Source organism: Saccostrea cucullata, unplaced genomic scaffold, assembly GCF_032062105.1.
Source record: "Saccostrea cucullata isolate Sc308-1 unplaced genomic scaffold, CSIRO_AGI_Scuc_v1 ctg2040, whole genome shotgun sequence".
In the NCBI taxonomy this organism is placed as follows: Eukaryota; Metazoa; Mollusca; class Bivalvia; order Ostreida; family Ostreidae; genus Saccostrea; species Saccostrea cuccullata.
In genome coordinates this window covers 1-8582 of record NW_026936831.1, presented here as the reverse complement: position 1 = coordinate 8582, position 8582 = coordinate 1, and the positions used below count along the sequence as shown (strand labels likewise).

At 31.0% G+C, this 8582-nt stretch overlaps 1 long non-coding RNA gene across 1 annotated transcript; it reads left to right on the top strand.

The window, feature by feature from the left end:
- Window positions 1-4361: 4361 nt before the first annotated feature.
- LOC134246681 (uncharacterized) lies at window positions 4362-6336 on the top strand. The gene is made up of 5 exons (XR_009987679.1): window positions 4362-4758; window positions 5119-5185; window positions 5470-5522; window positions 5727-5834; window positions 6281-6336. It is a non-coding gene; the product is annotated as an uncharacterized LOC134246681 (long non-coding RNA).
- The last annotated feature ends 2246 nt before the right edge of the window (window positions 6337-8582 follow it).

Here is an 8582-nt window from a genome sequence, read left to right as displayed (position 1 = left end):
TGCCGATTTCTATGAATATTATTTTAATTACACGTGCAGATTTGTTTGATGAATTAAGGAAAACAGACATAAACAGAACTAAAAATTATTTTCGTAAAAAAAAAATGCATTGAAACATTTTAAATCTGTTTGAGAATGATTTATGTTTTCAATGAAACACAGGGACTGACATTAATTTAAAGTTATCTAGTACTCAGAACGGTGCTATTGATTATCTTACCAACTATTCAGTTACATGAACCATTAAGAAAATAAATTTATATTGATTATGACAGTAGATATTGTATGAATTATACCCCTTTATACTGTGCTGAGATTAACATTGAAGTTGAATAAATTTTAATTCTGACCTACATTGCATGAACTTACTCTAGATATCCGTACAATTTGCGAAACAGACACAAAGGTGTTGATCTAACTATTGGGATTTATAAACTCTGCCTGAATACAAACAATGAATTTCTGTTAATTAATTAAGACAGTATTAAATTCTATTGCAACACATACCGAAGGTTACATTTTGTATGTTTTTTGTTAATGTTAAAAAAATCTAATTTGATTTTTATTATTTCCTTTACAAAATTGAGGTGTTTCGCTGAAATACATGAACGGTTTTAACTTTAATATCAAATTATATGTTTCAATGAAATAGGTAAATTATTTGAAGTAATACAATTGTTCATTTGCTGACATTTACTGAAATCCTAAACCATCAGTATTGAAGTGTTTTGTATGCATATGGTTGAGGACAAACCATATATTGGACTTTAATTAATCAAAGGTCTGTTGTTATGCCAAGTAATGATTCATATCTTGTTTCCTTACAATTTGGGGAACTATCTTTGTCTAAAACATTTTTTTTCATAGAAATTTTGGAGTATATAAGACGCACATGTTTAAAGATTTTATCTCAAAATAAAAACAAACCACAAATACTGATGAATGTTTGTATATATTCACTGAAGGGATCAAGTTCATTTGAAATTAAAAGTCCAATTAAATGCTTACAAAATGAGCACCAACTGGTCAATTCCTTGTAATTGTACTAATGAAATATTGAGATAATTAACTCTTGTTCAAGCTGAAGTTCATTTAAATAACACATATCGGAGCTGACCTATAAGCAATTCAAAATGAAAGTAATGGTCGAAGAATTATCGTCAAATCACATATTTCCTAGGGGTCAAATTTTTGTTGTTTGGGAAAAATATATTGGTTCATGGAGAATTTATTTCGTGCATGAAGAACTGATCAACTAAGAACCAGATATGTCAGACTCAAAGGTATTTTATATTTTGAATTCACTGGGATATATTAAGTCAAAATATTACAGAGGCAGCTATAGTTTATTGATTTTATTATCTAATTGAGGAGCCATAATGAGTTTACAACAATAACGCAAGGAAGCTCTATTTCATCATATAATTTTGCGCATACTAGTATTTAGGCAATTTCATTCATTTCTAACATAGGTAAAATGCCTTTATTCTTCAGAAAAAAACAATTCACTTTGCTTAAACAGAGACACTGTTTTTTTCTTTTTTATATGAAATTTACTGGTAATAAGGAATTCAATAACGTATTATCCGGCCTACCTTATCCTAACATTTCTTTCTATTATTCATTGTGTAATTAATTGCAATTATTTTCTTATATCTACTTCAGAGGGCGGATTTTCTAACAGCATAAACTACCCTACAACTCTTCAGTGTTCTCTGTTTATAACTTTCTGTAAAATACTATTGGAAGGCTGTGCATCTGTGGATCAGATTACGTGTTGATTTTAAGAAAGAACATGCTAGAGATATTATAGAGAAAGCTGGAATTTCAAGAAATTGACAAGATAAAAAAAAATAATTTTGGTAACACTTATGGAAAAGTAACAGTTTGAAAATTGAAGTCAGACAATATTCTATTTTTGTGTATGATATTTCGAATGGTCAATTTATTATCAGATAGAATTCAACAATATCATGATTACTAAATTAATATAAATTTCCAATTGTTATCATTGTTATGCGAATTTTGTTTAAGAAAACAAAGAGCACCAGCTTGCCTATCTGCCAAATGTATATTCATATCATACGTGTATCATACACCAATATCAGATGCATTTTAGATATAAAAATTTCAGATGTTTTTCGAAATGAAAACTATCTCAAATTTTACGAAATTCCGAAAGGATTGAGAAAGGTTGGGAAAACGTCCCAATTCTGCGCCCTCTTGTAGTCTCTGTTTAAGATTAAAATCAAATAAAAGCCAAGTTTTAAAACAACCATTATTCTTTGTGCCCGACTAAAGAATATCAAATTTGTTTCTGTGTTTTTGTTTTTACATAATATAGATGTAGAACTTTTTAGTTTAAGAAAATGAATCCGTTAATAAACCAATGATTCCTTTTAAAAAATCTTTGTTTTGGCCAGAAAAAAAACCCAACTACTACTACTACTTAAAGGTCAATGTATGTATGATTAATAAATCAGTTATTAAACTTCCAATTTATCCTTAATTAAAGTAGACGAACATTTTCAAATGTAGCATTGTATAAATAAATTATATAGTCCCAGAGAACGGAATCTCATTTGTATTATAATTAAACTAAATATTTGAAGACATGTTGCAAAAATATTTCCAAACTTTGTACCCATTATATTGCATTTGAAATATTCATGTGAAACACACTCAAAATTCGTGATAAGAGGAAACGATACAAAATATGATAGCTTTATTTTCTTTGATTTTAGAAAACTTAATGTCTCTATGAACGTCTGATCCCCATAGGACTGGATAAAATCAGACAAAAATTAAATGAGGTGTAAAACTACATCAACAATTATTAAATTCGATAATTATTTCTAGATACTGCCTTTAAAAAGCTTTTTTTTCATATTTACATTTTTTAAATATTTCCAGATTGATTTTTTGGTTACTGAGGGGGGGGGTGCTTACTTGGTCAGTCGTTTGTTTACCAAGGGGTGTAAAATTAAGATTAAGGCAACAAGACCTTTAACATGATCATTCACGTAACATTCACATTTGTAAAAAAAAAAAATAAATAAAAAACAAACAAACAAAAAAAAAACACCGATAATGTAATAATAAATTAATTTTAATATGTGTGCAATGCTCTCATTTTATTTTAAGAATATTTTGAGCAAGATTAATTCAATATTCATGCATATTCATCAATTTCATTTTTGCTATGGAAATTTGAATATGTTGGCGAAATGTATTCCTTTGGTACGCTAATATCTTCTGTGTGACTTAATAAATGCAGCAAACATTCAAGCTGTTTAAAAAAATGCCTTTAAAGCTAACAGAGAGCTGATGTACAGATGAATAATGGCCCTCATCGAATAATGACCGGTGGGTCATTTTTCAACGACAGAAAATGATCCCCCACTGGTAGAAAAAATATCAGCTTTTGTAGAAAAAGAGCACCAGGGAATTTTTTTTATTTGTGTGTACCATAAAAAATTGAACCGTTGAAAGAGAACCTCTTTTAGAATCATCTAAACTTCCTACGTTTAAATTGATGCAAAGCATCAGATCGACCGATATTTAATTTTAGCATTTTGAAAACTTTTTATAACGAATCAATAGGAAAAATTAAAAAGAAAATACATATACTATGCATGGTTCTTATCTCAATGTATTCCATTGGTATGCCAATATTTTCTATGTTTCTTTATTAATGCAGCAACCAACCATGCATTTTAAGAAGCTAACAGCAAGCCTGCTTTGTTAAAATGTAGATAACCGTCGATGACAAATACTATCAAGTGCATACCCTTTGTCTGATAAATTACAAAATGGCAAAATAATATGAATTAGATTACGGAGTAATTACGTATTGGATATAAGGATCCCTGGCCTAATGAATCTTTATTTTCTAGTTTTTTTTTTTTTTTTAAATAAAAGGTCAAGGAGTTTAATCAGATATGGTACCCATCGTGGCCTCAAAAATATTTCAAAAAAAAAATCATAAGTAATGTTTTTTTTTTCATCTTTATTAATGAATATAAACTATCTTTATTCTTGACAAAATGTATATTAAAATCCCACTGCATGAAAAGTCGCGTTTAATATAATTTAATAAATTCGTTTACTCCAGTAAATTTCTTGTATTGAATTTGATTTATGTATAACGGTACATTTTACATGAGATATATTGTGATATAATTAAATACAGTTTTCAAATAAGTATAATCATATTTAATGCAAAATACGTCGAGAATAATATAGTTTAATTGAGAAAATTATACGTTTCGTTTAAGAATATTGACATGTGAAAGTAAATATGCTTAAACTTAAAGTTTAAGTACATTTTTGGTATTTTGAATATGTCATAAATAATTCTTTATACCTAATGTAAACTTATGTTGAAACATTTTTGAAAAAAAAATATTTAGGCACCCTATTAATTTTATTTTATTCATTTCTCATTTTTATTTATTTAACCCTTATGTAGATTTTTCAAAACTGTGGTATATAACTTAGTTTTTTCTCTATCGACTACTACTGTAGTACAATTACATCGGGATCGAAGTCGGGCTCGAAAAGCAATTAATTTAAAAACAACACACCGCGCCGAAATTCAATTTTTTGGAGGGTTCCACGCAGCCATGTTGAACTTGATCATGATGTTGTACGGGAGGAAGGGACGAAGGAGGGTGACCCGAAAGGAGAAGCATGATAAGCTTTGGATGGAATTTCTGTTTTAACAGAAGTTGAAGACATTTACGACCCTGTTTAGCGGTAGGAACAATGTACAAAATTTTATCATGTGTCCTTGAATGGATAATTGCCTCTGCTACTAATAATGTTACTGTTCCTTAGTCTGGGTTCTACACATAAAATGCCTGGCAGTAAAAACGTTTGGGCAAGCGCTATTTTAATTTTGTAATAATTATTTAATACTTTTAATCATCTCTCTTAGAGATGGATTTTAACCAGAATTTTCTCGTTTGGGATTGGTTTCAGAATTTTAGTCACTAAAATGTTCCTCTGTTCAGCATTTACAGAGTGTGTTGTACAATGTATTAATAAAATATTCATTTTTTTTTCTTAATGCATACTCAAGAATATATTGAGCACTTATTTTGATTATTTAAATAGTTGCAGTGTGGACTGTGCCTGAGACGATTCCCCACAGCGCCGGCTATGTAGACAGCTTGTGAAAATGGTGAGAACCATGCAGCTCAAATTTTTTATTAACAGAAATAAACTAACTATGTTTTTATTAACTTGTATCTTTTAGCATAATAATATAAAAATATTGCAACAACTTGAAATGCTATAAAGCAAGTAAACAATACGAGGTTTATATTCTTATTTTCCTTATCCTAAAAATACAATAGCAGTGGATTCTGAGCTATGCATAATTTTTTATGTTAAATGCTTAAGCATGAATTATTAAAGATAGTTATCATATTTTATGATGCACAATTATGCATGCATTATTTACAGGAATCCAAATGCTCACAAGAAATGACAAAAGCAGCATGAAGATTAACACAAAGGTAAGATTTCTTAAATTTTCTGATAAGATCAATAAAATCACATGAATTGATTTTTTTTAGCTCACCTGAGCCATTTTAAGACCCAAGCGAGTTTTCTGATCTGTGTCTGGTATCCGTCATCTATAAACTTTTCAAATTTTTACATTCATGAGAATTATTCCTAGTTTGAACAAAAAACCCTGCAAGATACATCTTTTCTTTCAGAAATTGTGCCAGAAAAGTTTGAAGTAGCTATGGGAATGATCAACATTGAACTTGCTGAGCCTTCCTTCTGAAAGTGACTTGACCTGATATTTGGCTACCCGGTATGAGGTACGAACTAATCATTTGTTGTACGACTTATTGTGTATGAGATTGCTACCATTTACTGGAAGTTTACATTTGCTGTCCACTTTAAAAACCTGCTATCTACAGTGTAAGTTGTTAATATATTTTACTTTATGTTAAATCACTTGCTCATTATCCCAATAACTTGTATGTTAAATGCTGTAGATGCTAACCTTTGCATTTTTGTTTATTCTTAAATTCCATGTGTTCCTAGTATGTACATCCATTTCATAACATGTTTTGTCATCTCTATCTTTAATCTAATACATATCATAATATGTACTAGATCACAAAGTTTAAGGATTTTATTATTGTATGAATGTTATCTACTTGCTCTATATCATAAATACATCTGTTCAATATTTTTTCTACGAGATGCCATACCTGCTTTTAATTTCTCATATTTTTTATCAATAGTATCTTTCTGCTAGATAAAATATCGTGGAGGAACACGAAGAAAAGGGCTGCGCATCTCAGCATATTCAAGGTCAAGCAGGTAAATCGGAGTTAAATTGTTCCAAAAAAAAAAACAGATGGCAAAAACCGCCAAAAAGTCACCAGTCCCCAATTTACATGTACAATGTACTTCCACAAATTCTGTAGCTTGCTACTATATATACGTGTGTCTTAATATGTTAAATGCTGTAAATGCTATTCTTTGCATTTTCCTAAACTTTGTAAATCTTCAAATTCTATGTGCTCGGACTACGGTACCATTATGTATGTTTCATATCATATTTTGTCGTCTATAAATTTGATCTATACAAATTATTATTTTTTTTAATGCAATTCACTTAACTAGATTACACAGAGAATTTTTTTCATTGTGTAAAATGTTATCTTCTTGCTTTAGTCATAAGTACACCCTGTTTGTATATTTTTTCTCCTGTTTTGTATATTCTTTCTACAGAGAGCTATACCTGTTATTAATTTGTCTTATTTTGTTTATGACAGCTTTTTACCATATCCATATTATCTTGCTGCTAAATGAAAGAATTATTGTGGAGGAGCAGAGATAAGGGCACCTCAACATGTTCAAGGTCAAGCAGGTAAACATAGTGGTAAAATGCTTAAAAAAAATATGGCGAAAAAATCATTAGTCCCCAATTTACATGTATAACAACATTAGCTTCAAAATCTGTAGCTCGCTGGCCTGAATTAGAGATAATTATCTGTCTCTATTACCCAGATTTGAAAAAATGGCATATCTTTTGTGGTCTTCTGTAAATTCTTTAATTAAGCAAAATTGAGCTGTATTTCCTCTAGATCAATTGATAATTTTACAATCAACTCGGATTTTGTGTACTATTTAATATATGTATATGCAAATGCATAAATCCGGAAGCACACATATAATATGTATATATAGGCAAATGGGTATTTATTTTTATGTTTGTTGTAGAAATTAGGAGCTATATGTGCTTCTCCAGAGCTGAAAACTTCTTGGGATGAAGAGAAGAAAAAGCAAGAAGAAGCAGTTTTAAATATTGATTATGTCTTCGTAGCACAAATGATTCGAAAGATGATACTATCTATGAAATTAGAAAACTGAAGTGGCGTTCTGATGAATTTGACGTCCTCAAAGAACAGGACATCAAAAGTGCTATTCTCAAATCAAAGCACTCTAAAAGGCAGAGCTTAAGAAGAACTAGGACAAACAAAGAATCTAAATAAAAGAGTCAAACCTATGGATGTATTAATTGAACAGAGATGGGCTATTAGAGATGAAATATCTGAGTTGCTACTGTTTTGCACAAATGATGCTTTTTAGCTCACCTGAGCCGAAGGCTCAAGTGAGCTTTTCTGATCAAAATTTGTCCGTTGTCTGTCGTTGTCGTTGTTGTCGTTGTCGTTGGCGTCGGCGTAAACTTTTCACATTTTCATCTTCTCCTCAAGAACCACTGGGCCAATTTCAACCAAACTTGCCACAAAGTATCCTTGGGTAAAGGGAATTCAAGTTTGTTCAAATGAAGGGCCACGCCCTTTTCTAAGGGGAGATAATCATGAATTTGTTAAAAATTAATGGCATTTTTAAAAAATCTTCTTCTCCAGAACCACTGGGCCAGGAAAGATGAAACTCATGTGGAAGCATCCTCAGGTAGTGTAGATTCAAGTTTGTTCAAATCATGACCCCCTAGGCAAGGGTGGGGCCAAAATGGCCGACCCAAGTTTTACATAGGAATATATAGGAAAAATCTTTAAAAATCTTCTTCTCAAGAACCACTAGGACAGGAAAGATCAAACTCATGTGGAGTCATCCTCAGGTAGTGTGGATTCAAGTTTGTTCAAATCATGACCCCCGGGGCTAGGGTGGGGCCAAAATGGCTGCCCCAAGTTTTACATAGGAATTTATAGGAAAAATCTTTAAAAATCTTCTTCTCTAGAACCACTGGGCCAGGAAAGATGAAACTCATGTGGAATCATCCTCAGGTAGAGCAGATTTAAGTTTGTTCAAATCATGACCCCCAGGGCAAAGGTGGGGCCAAAATGGCCGACCCAAGTTTTACATAGGAATTTATAGGAAAAATCTTTAAAAATCTTCTTCTCCAGAACCACTGGACCTGGAAAGATGAAACGCATGTGGAATCATCCTCAGGTAGTGTAGATTCAATTTTGTTCAAATCATGACCCCCTGGGCAAGGGCGGGGCCAAAATGGCCGACCCAAGTTTTACATAGGAATATATAGGAAAAATCTTTAAAAATCTTCTTCTCAAGAACCACTAGGACAGGAA